Source organism: Oncorhynchus nerka, linkage group LG13 (assembly GCF_034236695.1).
Source record: "Oncorhynchus nerka isolate Pitt River linkage group LG13, Oner_Uvic_2.0, whole genome shotgun sequence".
NCBI lineage: Eukaryota > Metazoa > Chordata > Actinopteri > Salmoniformes > Salmonidae > Oncorhynchus > Oncorhynchus nerka.
In genome coordinates this window covers 53,014,725-53,031,130 of record NC_088408.1, presented here as the reverse complement: position 1 = coordinate 53,031,130, position 16,406 = coordinate 53,014,725, and the positions used below count along the sequence as shown (strand labels likewise).

General features: G+C 42.6%; 1 protein-coding gene across 1 annotated transcript in view; it reads left to right on the top strand.

Moving 5' to 3' along the window:
• Positions 1 to 3,139: 3,139 nt before the first annotated feature.
• The window catches only part of LOC115139685 (spindlin-Z-like), a 31,612-nt gene continuing 18,345 nt past the window's right edge, over positions 3,140 to 16,406 (top strand). The window contains exons 1-2 of the mRNA XM_029677331.2: positions 3,140 to 3,225; positions 3,773 to 3,833. The gene's annotated coding sequence lies outside the window, so the exon portion shown is untranslated. The remainder of the gene's footprint in view (positions 3,226 to 3,772; positions 3,834 to 16,406) is intronic.

Genomic DNA, 16,406 nt, shown 5'->3' with positions numbered 1-16,406 from the left:
ACACATCCAGCATCTGAAGCCGACTCGGCTGTATACTCTTGTCGTCGTTGGCTATTGTTTTATTTGCCCGTATACAAACAAATGGGAATAGGTTACAGCATTCAGGACATGGGTAGGCAATTATTATACTTTTTTTTTAATAACCTGTATTTAACTATGCAAATCAGTTATGAACAAATTCTTATTTACAATGATGGCCTACCCTGTACAATGATGCAATGTCTTAGATGCAGAGTCTTAGATCACTATGCCACTCTGGAGCCCTTCAATTGACTGAGCCAAAAACTATTTTATTCCAGTGGCCAAGACTTCTGAATGACTATTTCATATATTTAATGTATAGTTGAAGTCGGAAGTTTACATACACTTAGGTTGGAGTCATTAAAACTCGTTTTTCAACCACTCCACATATTTCTTGTTAACAAACCATAGTTTTGGCTAGTCGGTTAGGACATTACTTTGTGCATGACACAAGTAATTTTTCCAACAATTCTTTACAGACAGATTATTTCACTTATAATTCACTGTATCACAATTCCAGTGGTCAGAAGTGTACATACACTAAGTTGACTGTGCCTTTAAACAGCTTGGAAAATTCCAGAAAATTATGTTATGGCTTTAGAAACTTCTGATAGGCTAATTGACACCATTTGAGTCAATTGGAGGTGTACCTGTGGATGTATTTCAAGGCCTACCTTCAAACTCAGGGCCTCTTTGCTTGACATCATGGGAAAATCAAAAGAAATCAGCCAAAACATTGTAGACCTCCACAAGTCTGGTTGATCCTTGGGAGCAATTTCCAAACGCCCGAAGGTACCACGTTCATCTGTACAAACAATAGTATGCAAGTATAAACACTGCTCAGGAAGGAGACTCGTTCTGTATCCTAGAGATGAATGTACTTTGGTGCGAAAAGTGCAAATAAATCCCAGAACAACGGCAAAGGACCTTGTGAAGATGTTGGAGGAAACCGGTACAAAGGTATCTATATCCACAGTAAAATGACTTCAATCCTATAGAAGATTTGTGGGCAGAAATGAAAAAGAGTGTGCGAGCAAGGAGGCCTTACAAACCTGACTCAGTTACACCAGCTTTGTCAGGAGGAATGGGCCAATATTCACCCAATTTATTGTGGGAAGCTTGTGGAAGGCTACCGAAACATTTGACCCAAGTTAAACAATTTCAAGGCAATGTTACCAAATACTAATTGAGTGTATGTAAACCTCTGACCCACTGGGAATGTGATGAAAGATATAAAAGCTGAAATAAATCATTATCTGTACCATTATTTTGACATTTGACATTCTTAAAATAAAGTGGTGATCCTAACTGACCTAAAACAGGGAATTTTTAACAGGATTAAATGTCAGGAATTGTGAAAAACTGAGTTTAATATGTAAACTTCCTACTTCAACTGTATATGTACATATTCTTATTCATCCATTTACACTTGTGTGTGTACAAGGTAGTTGTTGTGAAATTGTTAGATTACTTGTTAGATTTTACTGCACTGTCGGATCTAGAAGCACAAGCATTTCGCTACACTCACAGTAACCAATCAAATTCTATTTGAATTTGAGATAGGTGTTCCTTTTTGTCCATGTGGGAAAGGGCAGTGTGGAGTGCGATTGAGATTGCATCATTTGTGGATCTGTTGGGGCGGTTTGCGAATTGGAGTGGATCTAGGGTATCAGGGAGGTTGCTGTTGATGTGAGCCATGACCAGCCTTTCAAAGCACTTCATGGCTACTGACATGAGTGCTACGGGCCTGTAATCATTTAGACAGTTTACCTTCGCTTCCTTGGGCACAGGGACTATGGTGGTCTGCTTGAAACATGTAGGTATTACAGACTCGGTCAGGGAGAGGTTGAACATGTCAGTCAAGGCACTTGCCAGTTGGTCCGCACATGCTTTGAGTATACGTCCTGGTGATCCGTCTGGCCCCGCGGCTTTGTGAATGTTGAACTGTTTAAAGGTCTTGCTCACATCGGCTACCTAGAGCATTATCACACAGTCATCCAGAACAGCTGGTACTCTCGTGCATGCTTCAGTTTTGCTTTCCTCGAAGCGAGCATAAAAGGCATTTAGCTCGTCTGGTAGGCTCGCGTCACTGGGCAGCTCGCATTTCGGTATCCCTTTGTAGTCCGTTATAGCTTTCAAGCCTGTATTGACACTTTACTTGTTTGATGGTTCGTCTGAGGGCATAGCGGGATTTCTTATAAGCATCCGGATTAGTGTCCCGCTCCTTGAAAGCGGCTGCTCTAGCCTTTAGCTCGATGCAGATGTTGCCTGTAATCCATGGCTTCTGGTTGGGATATGTACGTACGGTCAGTGAGGGGACGACGTCGTCAATGCACTTATTGATGAAGCAGATGACTGAGGCGGTATACTCCTCAATGCCACTGAATGAATCCCGGAACATATTCCAGTTTGTGCTAGCAAAATAGTCGTGTAGTGTAGCATCTGCGTCATCTAACCACATCCGTATTGAGTAAATCACTGGTACTTCCTGCTTTAGTTTCTGCTTGTAAGCAGGAATCAGGAGGATATAATTATGGTCAGATTTGCCAAATGGAGGGCAGGGGAGAGCTTGGTATGCATCTCTTTGTGTGGAATAAATGTTGACTGTGGTCAAATAAGTTTGGCTGGGGCCTCTGGACACTATATGGTACTTATAAAGCACTGTGCAGGAAAAACAATTGTGTCCATAAAACAATGGTCCAGTCTGCACTTTTCTACACTCGCTTTAAGGGCTGTAGAAACCTTTTACTGCAACATTGTATTTAAGATGATTTTTCCACTCTCGCTCTTCTGGGTGTAAACTCTGTGGATTTGGAAACTAGAAGTCCTCCTGAGTAGAATGGGCCACCCTTTTACAGCGACACAACATACATCAAATTGTGCAGGGTGCAATAAATGATAGTACACACACAAAAAACATTGTTGACCAAAAATACTTTTCATTAATCCATGTATAATAACTAGTATGAAATATAAAGATAGTTGTGCATATTTTCCATCATTTTCAGCCTAATTATTGATTTACAAAGTATACAAAGACGGGACTTTTATTCTGAAGGATTTCAAAAATCCATGACCCGGAACTACTTAATTATTCTTGCCTGCTTCACAGCGGTGGATACGGTCATAGCTTTAGGGTTGCATACAAACGGAGCTGGAGGAAATGCGAGAGGGAACCAATTAATTCGATTTACAATTCATCGGGTAAGCAACCCTCAAACGAATCACTCGATTGATAATGAAATGCATGGCCTCAGACGACCACTAGTTTCCATGGGAGTTATGAGGGTGCATGGGATATTTGTGTATAAAACGGGTTTGTTGTTTGCATTTAGAATGCATGTCAAACAGACCATATACCTTCCCTTCCTTTGTTCGCCTGCGCCGTTTTTGCACACCGATGCGGGGTTTGTATGTACTGCTGGTTCAACATGGCTGACATTGTTAGAATCCAGTCAATCCACCTATTTGGCAATCAAGCGAATCATTGCTTCAGGATGCACATGTGTTTACAAATGCAACCGCAAGCAAATACTTCCTCCCTTTGATTTTATTTATTGTATAAATGGCAATCCTATACGTTCTTAGCTATAACTGCTCTCCATGGCTGTTAAATAAAAGTATAGTTAGGTCGGGGGCAGTGAGACAGATACACATTGTTTCAATGTTATTTGTAGGTACATTTTTTTTTATAAACCATGAATGAACTGGGTGGGGCTAATTCTAATCCCAATTGTGTGTACATTTTCAGGAATGACAGCCTATTAGGCTAGTGGCAAGGCTCCCACATTGTCTTGATACCCATATCCGAGGTAAAATAAACTACGTTTTTTTCCATATCTCTAAGGTCTCATGTATGAAGTGGATGGTTGTGTGAATTTTTTTTTACTGCAAAAGTGGGTAAATTGATAGATATTGTGACACATCCCCTTAACTCAAGCAGTGCTAAATGATCCTGTCTGATAAAAATACATACAGTAACACTTTTCATTTTATGTTGTGGCTATTGTAATCTGCTCTAAAGAAAACACCCCCCCCCCCTAAACTCAAAGTGCAGAATAATGCCTGACTGAAGGGAGTGGTATACATAAACTCATGTAACCCAATATTGCAAGCTCTGATATTGCTCTAATTTGGAATACAAGTATTCACCTGTCAGCCCTACATGCATAAACAAACAGCATTAGGCTTTCTGAATGCATCTTAGAAAAATAGACCTGTAAAGACACAGATACAATAGGTGGAAATATATATATATTTATTTATGATGAATGTAAACTTCACTTTTTGGTAGCTATTCAATAGACCACTATCCATGTCAAATGTGCTCTCATTCAGTGCTGTATGGTCATTCAGTACTGTATGTTCCTGCCTGACAAGAAAAATTCAAACAGTAAGGCTACATGTTTTTTCATGTTGTGACTATTGTAATTGGCTCTAAGGAAAACAAATGGGCTCAGACATCAAAATATATATTTTTTTGGGGTCTAATGTTCCTTAAAGTATTTTGTATCTTTTAGCCCCTAGTATTTCAATTAAGTCATGGGGCCATCACATATTATCTTTATATTTTGCCTCGTTCAATATGCCATCCAAAATTCATTTTTCCCCCAGAATTGTGTAGTTTACAACACTTGACTATAAAGGCTGCTGTGAATCAATTTGATTCTGAATCCAATATGGCCAACATTATTACACTCCAACACCTTCACCTGCACGTAAGTAGCCCTTGTTCATTTTGTATGTATTATTCTGTCTTTAAAAATGGTTTCGTAAGGGTCTTGGTATATCTAACTATGAGTGGCACTGCCATGCCTCTGTGTTTGAATAGCCGAAGCCAACTTCGATGTGTTTGTTTTAATCTCATTCACACACTTACAGCATATCAACAATGGGCAATTCTACAAAATATAATAACAAGCCTTTCACGACACAAACACACAGTAGCGTAACCAACTTACAGGAAAGCAACCATAATACCACACTCAGCTACTCTAGTAGTGTATATGTACAGCCCTCTTTTACCCGCTAAAATTAAGTGTGCAAGGTTGATCCAAAGTCTTTGAGGTCTCCATGAAATGTGTGTGTTTTTAATAAAGGGAGAGGAGACGAAGTAGCCAGTTGTGGTTGTAGTTCAGGGGCCTGATCAGCTTGCACAGCTAACTGGTCCTTCTAGGCAAGCTGCAGCGACATGGGTGGTATCCTTCCTGTTTGACTGGCGGGGTATTGGGGCTGTTGGGTGATAAGTTTCCATTTATACGGTTCACTATAGGCAGTCAGCAGATGCAGCTTGCATACCGAAGAGACCCATTGACTAACTGGAATGTTATCCCAGCCTGAATGACAATGGGGATACTCCAGTAGTGGAATGGTTGGTTGGCTGGTTGTGAGGGAAAGTCTGTGAAAGGGCTGTCACAGACTGACTTGCCTTTAGATTAACCGTGCATGGTTGGCATTGATTACGGACTGGGGCACGCCCAGCAGAAGTGGAGAGTGACCGAACCTGTGAGGGGGACCTAGCTAGGTATTTGTATTTATTAGGGAACCCCATTAGCTGCTGCCAAGGTAGCAGCTACTCTTCCTGGGATCCAAACATATCAATGAACTTACATTACATGTGAAACCAAATATAAAACAGTACATCATATAACATTATTACTCCACTACATAGCTACAGTACTAAATGTTTAATACCACCATACAACAATTAGACCATGTGTGCGTATGCATGTGTCTGTACTTTTGTGTGTGTGTCTCTTCACAGTCCCCATTGTTCTGTAAGGTGTATTACCAGTTTTTTAAAATCTGATTCTACTGCTTGTATCAGTTACCTGATGTGGAATATAGTTCCATGTAGTCATGGCTTTATGTAGTACAAATCCTAGTATTGGAACAGTTTTAATTCTAAGTGATGCATAATTTCTGCCAGGGCACACTTTTAAGATGCTGGAACGGTCCACATCTGCCAACAAAACGAGTAATGATTAGAAAAGTCAGACAACCAGGGACTGATTTAGACTTGGGACACCAGGTGGGTGCAATTCATTATCAGGTATAGTAGAACAGAGAACCAGCAGGCTCCGGACCTCATAAGGTAAGAGTTGAATACCTCTGGTGTTGGATATAGGCAACTCCAAAAGCCTGCAAAGGTTGTGAAATATGAACACCAGAACTTTCAAATGCTTTTGAAAATACAGTTTTTTACAGAAGTTTACTAAGTGTTGGTAACAGGCTGATTGGTTGGCTATTTGAGCCAGCCTGAGGGCACACACTTTCTAGTAGGCTTAAATTGAAGATGTGGCAATATCGTCCGTTATTATCCTCAGTCAATTTCCATCCAGATTGTCAGACCCCGGTGGCTTGTCGTTGTTTATGGACAACAACAAAAAATGTACCTATTCCACACTGACTTTACGGAATGCAAAAGTTTCTTGTCATTCATAATTTGGTCAGATATATTTGGATGTGTGGGTGATTCTCATGAAATCTTGGTTTCAAAGATTTCAAACATGAAATATTTAAAAAGACATGCATCAACAAATGTCCTTTTTAGGCATTAATAACAAGGTCTGGAGTGTTTGTGAGCATTAGTTTAAAAATATTTACTGACAATTTAACACCTTTTTGAACATATTTTACAAAACAAGTCCTCTGAAAACGTCAAGACCGCTAGGAAAGCTAATACATTTTCAATGTATTTTTTATTAAGTCATGCACAGTTACTTGAAACTGAAATAATATATATTTTTAAATTGCATTTTTTATTTGATTTTGACTGATTTCTCTCACACCTTCCGCAATCTACAACCTAATATTTTTGATGTCCGGTTTCAATGAAATATTTTCAAAATGATGTGGCAAGCCTGATAGAACGTAACGTATAGATTCCGCACATGCATTTAAAAGCAAACTACTATTTCTTCCATTCATTAAATTAACATTAAATTAACACCTGTTGCGGTAATGATATGTAGGTTCGGAAATGAGGTTGATTTCAGTAATGATAATAAGTATACTAAGACTGAGGTATGGTTAAAAACACAATATTTAATGTAGAAAATAAATGAGATAATATTGGCACAATCATGGATTCAAGTTCAATCAATTTCAATTTGCAGTGCTTCAGAAGAACATAACATACATTGGCTAAAAACAGAGAACACATAAAAACACATACGAGAACATTAGAACAGTACGTCATCGTCATTACACACACTGGCCTGTACAGTGTCCCTTGGGGTTGATGTTTCTATGGCCACAAGTTGGTGCAGTTTCATCTTCAAACCAAAGTTTTCATGTGTTTTGCAAGCACTTGTTTTTCTGTCTGTGACTCTTCGCAGGCCAATCCAAAATGGCTTAAGTTTAAAGAATTGAGCCTTGGAAAGGTTGTCCCTTGGATTCTCAGATAGAAATCTTCTATGAAGATGTGCCCGTTAAGGCTCTCTTGCGGAATATCTGTCCCTTTCCCCGGATTTCCCATTTATTACAGTGAAGATTTAATCTTGACGAAGGAAGCAGCTAACAAGTTTGCGGATTATTCTTCTCTGGCTGTTATTGGATAATTCTTCTGGACCTCTCTGCCTTCCATTTTGACAATTACCTGCTTCCTCTTGGCCATCACCTCAAGTCTTTTCAGTATTTTCTTTAGGTTGACCATCTCCTTGTGGTCCTCTCCAGCAGTTTCTCTTCTGTGTAGTGCAACTTTGACCTCAATTTTGATAGTGTTTTCTTGCTTCTGTTCCTCTTTTTGGGTGATTCCTTTGGGTTAGATGTATTCTGTCCTGGTGTCTCTTATTTTAGAAGTTGAGTTGATGGCAGGGACATTTACCTGCTGATGTTAGAATGTCTGTTCTCAACTTGTTCATTTTTCTTCTTGAACATGTTGAAGTGTATCATCATCCTTGCTTGATTGTGTTATGTCCAATACAGCTTTTAGATGTTTCTCTTCTCTGTAATACCTTTGAGTTTTCCCGCCACTGGTTTTTCTTCTTTTCATGTGGCTTCTTTGTCAGATCTGGAGTTTTCTTGATTTTGCTTTCGTTTTTGATATCTGGAAAGGAACCATGACATGAAATGAGCATGTCTAGAAACATGGGAAAAATCTTACTGTTATGGACACGTCATCCTATAGCAGAGACTGAATGGCTTACTGACTGTGTGTGTACTCAAATCAAATCAAATTTATTTATATAGCCCTTCGTACATCAGCTGATATCTCAAAGTGCTGTACAGAAACCCAACCTAAAACTCCAAACAGCAAGCAATGCAGGTGTAGAAGCACGGTGGCTAGGAAAAACTCCCTAGAAAGGCCAAAACCTAGGAAGAGAGGAACCAGGCTGTGGGGTGGCCAGTCCTCTTCTGGCTGTGCCGGGTGGAGATTATAACAGAACATGGCCAAGATGTTCAAATGTTCATAAATGACCAGCATGGTCGAATAATAATAATAAGGCAGAACAGTTGAAACTGGAGCAGCAGCATGGCCAGGTGGACTGGGGACAGCAAGGAGTCATCATGTCAGGTAGTCCTGGGGCATGGTCCTAGGGCTCAGGTCCTCCGAGAGAAAGAAAGAGAGGAGAGAATTAGAGAACGCACACTTAGATTCACACAGGACACCGAATAGGACAGGAGAAGTACTCCAGATATAACAAACTGACCCCAGCCCCCGGACACATAAACTACTGCAGCATAAATACTGGAGGCTGAGACCGGAGGGGTCAGGAGACACTGTGGCCCCATCCGAGGACACCCCCGGACAGGGCCAAACAGGAAGGATATAACCCCACCCACTTTGCCAAAGCACAGCCCCCACACCACTAGAGGGATATCTTCAACCACCAACTTACCATCCTGAGACCAGGCTGAGTATAGCCCACAAAGATCTCCGTCACAGCACAACCCAAGGGGGGGCGCCAACCCAGACAGGATGACCACAACAGTGAATCAACCCACTCAGGTGACGCACCCCCTCCAGGGACGGCATGAGAGAGCCCCAGTAAGCCAGTGACTCAGCCCCTGTAATAGGGTTAGAGGCAGAGAATCCCAGTGGAAAGAGGGGAACCGGCCAGGCAGAGACAGCAAGGGCGGTTCGTTGCTCCAGAGCCTTTTCGTTCCACCTTCCCACTCCTGGGCCAGACTACACTCAATCATATGACCCACTGAAGAGATGAGTCTTCAGTAAAGACTTAAAGGTTGAGACCGAGTTTGCGTCTCTGACATGGGTAGGCAGACCGTTCCATAAAAATGGAGCTCTATAGGAGAAAGCCCTGCCTCCAGCTGTTTGCTTAGAAATTCTAGGGACAATTAGGAGGCCTGCGTCTTGTGACCGTAGCGTATGTGTAGGTATGTACGGCAGGACCAAATCAGAGAGATAGGTAGGAGCAAGCCCATGTAATGCTTTGTAGGTTAGCAGTAAAACCTTGAAATCAGCCCTTGCTTTGACAGGAAGCCAGTGTAGAGAGGCTAGCACTGGAGTAATATGATAAATATTTTTGGTTCTAGTCAGGATTCTAGCAGCCGTATTTAGCACTAACTGAAGTTTATTTAGTGCTTTATCCGGGTAGCCGGAAAATAGAGCATTGCAGTAGTCTAACCTAGAAGTTAACCTACACATCTTATAGCAGAGACTGAATGGCTTACTGACTGTGTGTGTACACATCCTATAGCAGAGACTGAATGGCTTACTGACTGTGTGTGTACACATCCTATAGCAGAGACTGAATGGCTTACTGACTGTGTGTGTACACATCCTATAGTAGAGACTGAATGGCTTAATGACTGTGTGTGTGTACACATCCTATAGTAGAGACTGAATGGGTTAGTGACTGTGGGTGTACACATCCTATAGTAGAGACTGGATGGCTTACTGACTGTGTGTACACATCCTATAGCAGAGACTGAATGGCTTACTGACTGTGTGTGTGTACACATCCTATAGTAGAGACTGAATGGCTTACTGACTGTGTGTGTACACATCCTATAGTAGAGACTGAATGGGTTAGTGACTGTGTGTACACATCCTACAGTAGAGACTGGATGGCTTACTGACTGTGTGTGTGTACACATCCTATAGCAGAGACTGAATGGCTTACTGACTGTGTGTGTGTACACATCCTATAGTAGAGACTGAATGGCTTACTGACTGTGTGTACACATCCTACAGTAGGGACTGAATGGTTTACAGACTGTGTGTGTGTGTACACATCCTACAGTAGGGACTGAATGGCTTACAGACTGTGTGTGTGTACACATCCTACAGTAGGGACTGAATGGCTTACTGACTGTGTGTGTGTGACCGTGCGCGTGTGTGGTGGATGTGTGTGCGCGCGCGCATGTGTAGACTTCTAAACACTGTAGGGTATTGACTTCCTATAGACAGTGTATGAGGGCGTAGTCTCCCTATAGAATATATATATGCGCTAATTACTCTTGCTGTAACCTCTCCAACCCCTAACATCTTCTCTCGCCTGCCTTCTGTACTCTTCCAGCAGTTCTGGGTTGGTGTAAACTTTTTCTCAGAATTCAGTCTAGCCTGTCAGTCTAGCCTGTCTAACTGTCTGCAATTAAACAGGACATAAAGCAAAATATCAACAGTTAATAAATAATATTTAAATTAATAGTTCATTATATATATTTTAAAAATAGTCTATGATACAATTCTCATTACCAAAACAAAGGTTTTCTCTACCACAAATTGCAGCGGTAAGTGAGAATGGTGTTGCGGAGGATGAGGAAGCTTAGCATGTTTTGCTAACTATAGAGAAGACATGATGACAAAGCAAATTTTACTCAATGTACATAATTAGACATTAATGAAGTATATTTTCATAGAACATTTTTAATCTAACGTTTTTCTAAATGTGGAAAACTACCTGTATCGGTAATGATAATCAATACTGTCATGTACGCAGTCTGACGTGATTGTTTAACTTTTTAACTGGGGAAATATAAAGAGATCTGCTTACCTGGTAGCCATCTTGAAGGTACTGGCAGATGTGTTGCTTCATTCAAAATCAAACTTTATTTAAAATTCTCAGTCCTTCAAAAATGTTGCGGAGGATGACAACATCAGTCACGGACACTTGATTTTTCCACTTTTTTCATTATTATCATACATGAATATTTAGTTAATACCTTTTCTGTCATTTGAAAACATCTATTAGAACATGCATAATGTTTTTTTCAAAATATTTAAATTTTACTCTGTTTAAATTACAACATAACATGCATTTTTTTATTTTTTTATTTCACCTTTATTTAACCAGGTAGGCTAGTTGAGAACAAGTTCTCATTTACAACTGTGACCTGGCCAAGATAAAGCATAGCATTGTGAACAGACAGAGTTACACATGGAGTAAACAATAAACAAGTCAATAACACAGTAGAAATAAAGTCTATATACATTGTGTGCAAAAGGCATGAGGAGGTAGGCGAATAATTAAAATTTTGCAGATTAACACTGATAAATGATCAAATTGTCATGTACAGGTAGACATACTGGTGTGCAAAAGAGCAGAAAAGTAAATAAATATAAACAGTATGGGGATGAGGTAGGTAAATTGGGTGGGCTATTTACCGATAGACTATGTACAGCTGCAGCGATCGGTTAGCTGCTCAGATAGCAGATGTTTAAAGTTGGTGAGGGAGATAAAAGTCTCCAACTTCAGCGATTTTTGCAATTCGTTCCAGTCACAGGCAGCTGAGAACAGGAATGAAAGGCGGCCAAATGAGGTGTTTGCTTTAGGGATGATCAGTGAGATACACCTGCTGGAGCGCGTGCTACGGGTGGGTGTTGCCATCGTGACCAGTGAACTGAGATAAGGCGGAGCTTTACCTAGCATGGACTTGTAGATGACCTGGAGCCAGTGGCGAGGGCCAACCGACTAGATGTCATAAGGTGAACGCACCAATTTGTAAGTCGCTCTGGATAAGAGCGTCTGCTAAATGACTTAAATGTAAATGTTAAATGTAGAGCATACAGGTCGCAGTGGTGGGTGGTATAAGGTGCTTTAGTAACAAAACGGATGGCCTGTGATAAACTGCATCCAGTTTGCGGAGTAGAGTATTGGAAGCTATTTTGTAGATGACATCGCCGAAGTCGAGGATCGGTAGAAAGTCAGTTTTACTAGGGTAAGTTTGGCGGCGTGAGTGAAGGAGGCTTTGTTGCGGAATAGAAAGCCGACTAGATTTGATTTTAGATTGGAGATGTTTGATATGAGTCTGGAAGGAGCGTTTACAGTCTAGCCAGACACCTAGGTACTTATAGATGTCCACATATTCTAGGTCGGAACCATCCAGAGTGGTGATGCTAGTCGGGCGTGCGGGTGCAGGCAGCGAACGGTTGAAAAGCATGCATTTGGGTTTACTAGCGTTTAAGAGCAGTTGGAGGCCACGGAAGGAGTGTTGTATGGCGTTGAAGCTCGTTTGGAGGTTAGATAGCACAGTGTCCAAGGAAGGGCCGGAAGTATACAGAATGGTGTCGTCTGCGTAGAGGTGGATCAGGGAATCTCCCGCAGCAAGAGCAACATCATTGATATATACAGAGAAAAGAGTCGGCCCGAGAATTGAACCCTGTGGCACCCCCATAGAGACTGCCAGAGGACCGGACAACATGCCCTCCGATTTGACACACTGAACTCTGTCTGCAAAGTGGTGAACCAGGCAAGGCAGTCATTAGAAAAACCGAGGCTACTGAGTCTGCCGATAAGAATATGGTGATTGACCGAGTCGAAAGCCTTGGCCAGGTCGATGAAGACTGCTGCACAGTACTGTCTTTTATCGATGGCGGTTATGATATCGTTTAGTACCTTGAGCGTGGCTGAGGTGCAGCCTCAGTGCAGTGGGCAGCTGGGAGGAGGTGCTCTTGTTCTCCATGGACTTTAGTGTCCCAGAACTTTTTGGAGTTAGAGCTACAGGATGCAAATTTCTGCCTGAAAAAGCTGGCCTTGGCTTTCCTGACTGACCTCGTGTATTGGGTCCTGACTTCCCTGAACAGTTGCATATCGCGGGGACTATTCAATGCTATTGCAGTCCGCCACAGGATGTTTTTGTGCTGGTCGAGGGCAGTCAGGTCTGGAGTGAACCAAGGGCTGTATCTGTTCTTAGTTCTGCATTTTTTGAACGGAGCATGCTTATCTAAAATGGTGAGGAAGTTACTTTTAAAGAATGACCAGGCATCCTCAACTTACAGGATGAGGTCAATATCCTTCCAGGATACCCGGGCCAGGTCGATTAGAAAGGCCTGCTTGCAGAAGTGTTTTAGGGAGCGTTTGACAGTGATGAGGGGTGGTCGTTTGACTGCGGATACAGGCAATGAGGCAGTGATCGCTGAGATCCTGGTTGAAGACAGCGGAGGTGTATTTAGAGGGCCAGTTGGTCAGGATTACGTCTATGAGGGTGCCCTTGTTTACAGATTTAGGGTTGTACCTGGTGGGTTCCTTGATGACTTGTGTGAGATTGAGGGCATCTAGCTTAAATTGTAGAACTGCCGGGGTGTTAAGCATATCCCAGTTTAGGTCACCTAACAGAACAAACTCTGAAGCTAGATGGGGGGTGATCAATTCACAAATGGTGTCCAGGGCACAGCTGGGAGCTGAGGGGGGTCGGTAGCAGGCGGCAACAGTGAGAGACTTATTTCTGGAGAGAGTAATTTTTAAAATTAGTAGTTCGAACTGTTTGGGTATGGACCTGGAAAGTATGACATTACTTTGCAGGCTATCTCTGCAGTAGACTGCAACTCCTACCCCTTTGGCAGTTCTATCTTGATGGAAAATTTTATAGTTAGGTATGGAAATCTCAGAATTGTTGGTGTTCCTTCCTAAGCCAGGATTCAGACACGGCAAGGACATCAGGGTTAGCAGAGTGCTAAAGCAGTGAGTAAAACAAACTTAGGAAGGAGGCTTCTGATGTTGACATGCATGAAACCAAGGCTTTTTCGATCACAGAAGTCAACGAATGAGGGTGCCTGGGGACATGCAGGGCCTGGGCTTACCTCCACATCACCCGCGGAACAGAGGAGGAGGAGTATGAGGGTGCGGCTAAAGGCTATCAAAACTGGTCGCCTAGCGCGTTGGGGACAAAGAATAAAAGGAGCAGATTTCTGGGCATGGTAGAATATATTCAGGGCATAATGCGCAGACTGGGGTATGGGTACAGCGGAGGTAATCCCAGGCACTGGGTGACGATAATAGAGGTTGTATCTCTCGGTGAGGTCACTGCATGTGTGGGAGGTGGGACAAAGGATGTATCAGAGGTATGAAGAGTGGAACTAGGGGCTCCATTGTAGACTCAAACAATGATAACTAACCTGAACAACAGTGTACAAGGCATATTGACATTTGAGAGAGACATACAGCGATGCATACAGTAATCGCAGGTGTTGATTGTGAGAGCTAGCTAAAACAGCAGCTAATCAGCTAGCACAACAACAGCAGGTAAAATGGCGCTGACTAGGCAGAGAGGGTCGGATTAACTACACACAGAGCCTGAGTGCGGCTGGGGCCGACAGATAAAAACAAACAAACAGAATGGAGTACCGTGATTAATGGACAGTCCAGCAGGTATCAGCTATGTAGCCAAGTTTACAGCAAGGATCCGGTGGAGTATTGGGCTCTAGCCGTGTATAAGTGTGGTTCGGGTGAACAGATGAGTAGGCCGGGAAGTGGGCCTCAGGGATAGCTTCGGTACTGTGTGCAAGCTAGCTGTGAAGATCAGAAGTAGTTGTCCAGGGATTACGGCAGGAATCCGGCATTGTTGTGGAGAGACGGTTATCCAGGCTAAAAAAAACTGGCTGGCTGTGCAGAAGGTAAAAGCCGCTAGCAGTGGCTAACAATGACTAAATAGCTTGTAGCTATTTAGCTGGTTAGCTTCTGGAGGTTCTTGAAGGTGTTCTAAAAATTTAAAATAATAGCGATTCCGTATCACATTGGGTGAGGCAGGTTACCGGAAGGTATAATCAAATTAAAAATCGAGAAGAGATTGAAAATAAATATGGGTCCGGTGAGTGGTTGGGCTAGCTGGGGACACGGCGATTCAGACAGTTAGCAGGCCTGTGCTAACAAGCTAACAGTTAGTAGGCCGGGGCTAAACAAGCTAGCAGTTAGCAGACCGGGGCTATACAAGCTGTCTGTAGACCGGGGCAGGCTAGCAGTTAGCAGGCCGAAATTGAAATTTGCTATCGTAAATGTTGGCAACACCTCCGCCTTTGCGGGATGCACGGGGGATATGATCATTAGTGTAGCCAGGAGGTGAGGCTTCATTTAACACAGTAATTCATCAGGCTTAAGCCATGTTTCAGTCAGGCCAATCACATCAAGATTATGATCAGTGATTAGTTCATTGACAATAATTGCCTTTTGAAGTAAGGGATCTAACATTAAGTAGCCCTATTTTGAGATGTGAGGTATCATGATCTCCTTCAATAATGACAGGAATGGAGGAGGTCTTTATCCTAGTGAGATTGCTAAGGCGAACACCGCCATGTTTAGTTTTGCCCAGCCTAGGTCGAGGCACAGACACTGTCTCAATGGGGATAGCTGAGCTGACTACGCTGACTGTGCTAGTGGCAGACTTCACTATGCTGGCAGGCTGGCTAACAGCCTGCTGCCTGGCCTGCACCCTATTTCATTGTTGGAGCTAGAGGAGTTAGAGCCCTGTCTATGTTGGTAGATAAGATGAGAGCACCCCTCCAGCTAGGATGGAGTCCATCACTCCTCAGCAGGTCAGGCTTGGTCCTGTTTGTGGGTGAGTCCCAGAAAGAGGGCCAATTATCTACAAATTCTATCTTTTGGGAGGGGCAGAAAACAGTTTTCAACCAGCGATTGAGTTGTGAGACTCTGCTTTAGAGCTCATCACTCCCCCTAACTGAGAGGGGGCCAGAGACAATCACTTGATGCCGACACATCTTTCTAGCTGATTTACACGCTGAAGCTATGGTGATCTCTGACTTTCATCCTAACATCGTTGGTGCCGACGTGGATAACAATATCTCTATACTCTCTACACTCGCCAGTTTTAGCTTTAGCCAGCACCATCTTCAGATTAGCCTTAACGTCGGTAGCCCTGCCCCCTGGTAAACAGTGTATGATCGCTGGATGTTTCGTTTGAAGTCTAATACTGCGGGTAATGGAGTCGCCAATGACTAGAGTTTTCAATTTGTCAGAGCTAATGGTGGGCAGCTTCGGCATCTCAGACCCCGTAACGGGAGGAGGTAGAGACGAGAAGGTTCGGCCTCTGACTCAGACTCGTTGCTTAATGGGGAAAGCCGGTTGAAAGTTTCTGTCGGCTGAATGAGCGACACAGGTTGAGCATTCCTACAGCATTTCCCTCCAGAAACCGTGAGAAAGTTGTCCGGCTGCGGGGACCGTGCGAGGGGATATATGGTTAATACG